Source organism: Catharus ustulatus, chromosome 11 (assembly GCF_009819885.2).
Source record: "Catharus ustulatus isolate bCatUst1 chromosome 11, bCatUst1.pri.v2, whole genome shotgun sequence".
In the NCBI taxonomy this organism is placed as follows: domain Eukaryota; kingdom Metazoa; phylum Chordata; class Aves; order Passeriformes; family Turdidae; genus Catharus; species Catharus ustulatus.
The window spans coordinates 15448619-15451401 of record NC_046231.1 but is presented as its reverse complement, the minus strand read 5'-3'; positions in this window follow the sequence as shown (position 1 = coordinate 15451401).

Here is a 2783-nt window from a genome sequence, read left to right as displayed (position 1 = left end):
GCATGTAAGGAGGAGTATTCAGTGGGGAGGGAGCTGGAGAGTGCTGGCAGTGTGAGGTGTTCCCTGTGCCTGGCTAGGGCAGGCTGGGCAAGGAGAGCAAGAGAAAATTGTTCAAAATCAGTGTGGGCAGAGGCAAAGGAGCCACTTGCCACTTTGGGGATGTTTCTCCTTTCCCTCCTTATCAGTGCCAATGCTTTTTCCAGCCTTGGCGAGGCTTGGGCATGGCTCTGTCTCTGAACCACCAGAGCTCCCATCTCTTCCTCTTTCTTGGGCTCAGGTTCTCCTCCTCCTCTCCAGCACCATGACTGCAAAGCCATGAGCCTGGAAACCCTACTCAAGAGCTGCTGCATTGCAGGAGTTAGTTCCTCTCAGATGTGGTCCTTCACTGGCAGCACTCAGGAGAGTCTGGCTGCAATAATGGTTGTTGGCCAAGCTGGGCTCTGGTCTTAGATATTAATGAACCACTTGAAATTCTGTCTAAAAGCCCTCAGCTGGACTCTGTATGACTGTACATGGTAATTTATCTTGTGTTGTTCCATTCCTTCATTGCCCATACATTTTTCCTGTACAGTTTTCCCCTATACTGAAGCTGCCCAGGGGAAAGGGTACCTCTGAGACAAGGCTCTTGCCTGGGAAAGAGAGACCTGTTGCTGGTTCCCAGGGAGGGGAGCTCAGCCATGGGCTTCTGCCAGCACAGAACCACTCAGCACTGCTCTCACCCAGCCCTGGGCACTGGCCAAAGTGGAATTGCAGGAGTGAGTCCTTGCACAAGGCCTGTAGTGGGTACAGGTGTGGGAACACACTGTGCCTGGAGTGTCACACATGGAGATTTGCTGTGGGCCCAGATGTGGACATGGGCATCAGGTAAGTTTAACCCACTGGTGCTGTAAAGCAAGGCATGGTCCATTGCCGAGGAACAGTTTAATGGCAGCTCTGTTGTAGCCAGGACTGTGTTGATCTCTGGCATCTACATTCATCAAAACCATATTTGGTGGGTATAGCTCTGGCCAGCAGTGAGAGCAGGGAAGAGCCCATGGCAGAGCCCACCTGAGGCCCTGGGCAGAGGCAGCACTGTGAGCATATGCTGGGCTGAGGTCCCTGCAGCACAGTGGCACATCTAAGCACTGTTGCTGCTTGGATCTATCCATCTCCTGATGCTGTTGGATCATGTTCCCCATTGCCACCTGCTGCCCGTTGCAGCCCATATCCTCTACAAGTCAACAGCTTGTCTCCAGAGAATGCTCTCAGTGACACTTTTAACTGTTGTTTGTCAGAAATAAACTCTTCTTTGCCTATCCTTTGTCTCCAGTTCACCTGGAGTCAAAAGGGTTTTGTTCATTCTGGCGCCTTGCTCCATCCATTGCTCAGGTGTCCCTCCAAGGCAGTGTGTCCTCCTTCCTTGATTTTCTTTGCCAGCTTGCTCCAGTACATGCTGGCACTGCCTCCTTCTGCACTCACTGGTGTTTACACCCTTGTTCTCTTCTGATCCCTTGCTCAGCATCAACCCAGCTGCCTTCTCTTCCTCCTGCACTGCTCAGAGTTCAGCCAGTGTGAGGTCCAAAGCCTCCAGGTTGCTTCAGCACCCAAAGCCACTTTTGGGCCTTGCCTCCCCTTGCATGTGGTGGTTATGGATCTCCTGCCCAATTTTCTTTTTGGTTTTCCCATTACAGCTGCCCTTCATTCAGTGCTGCTCCTGTAGGAAAATCCAGGCTGGAAGAGTCAGCTGGAGTCATGTGGATAAAGCCCAGGACCTCACACTCCTTGCAGGAGTCATTACTTTGTTCTTGGTTTTGCCATGCAGTGAAGGCTTTTGGCTCACAAAGGAACTGACTGAATCTGGTGCTGGTTTTACTGGTCCAAGCACTGTCCTTGGAGCTGGTCCGGCCCTGGGCATGTGCTGTCCAGCCTCAGTCAGGAGGGCAGTGGCCCGGGTTACGATTTCCCAGGCCATGAACCTGAACCATGTGCTCCAAGGCAAGCACAGACTTGGTGATACTGGAGAGACCTGCCACATTTTGGTCTCCTAACTGCCCCCAGCAATGTGACACTTCAGAGGAGCAATGTTTAGGAAGCTTCCTGAAAATCTCATTCCTCTGAAGGCATCGGATTGCTGAGAATTCTGAAGGGAAGGAAATGCTTTAGTGGGCAGTTATTTCTGGAGCAGGCACTCTCTGCTCACTTCTTGGACCAGATTGTTTTCTTAGGTTGGGCCTTTCCTCCATCTGTTCCCCCAAATTCAATCCCTGTACACCCTGGGAATTGGAAAAAGGGGTGAGGTAACATGCCAACATCTTCTTACCAATATTCCAGGTGGATAACATCAGGCTGTGAGTCTCTGAAATACATCTCTCAGAAACCTCTTCCTAAATGCCACCCTCCACTATTAATATGGGTTAATGATTTACAGGGCTCTCTATCTCTGCCCTCTCCTCTAGCCCACATATGCCCAGGGAAGGAGGAGGGGCAACATTTTGTTAAAATTAATTGAGAAATAGGGACAATTTGAAACCACAACCTATTTCTGTGTGCAGCAAAACATGACATTGAAGCGGTAAGTGGAGAGCATGTGAATGAGCCGGCTGTTCAGGAATGGCAGCTGGATATTTGTCCCAGTTGTCTCCTACCATCTGATTAAGGGAACAAGTTATTTCATCGTGCCATATAAAGTGTACTCCAACCCACTGACTAAATATAACCGATCATTTCTAACTAATGCCTTGCTTTTTGTGTGCTCCACTTGTTTGTGCAAGGAATTGTGAAGGAAAGTGCTGCTAACCCAGGTG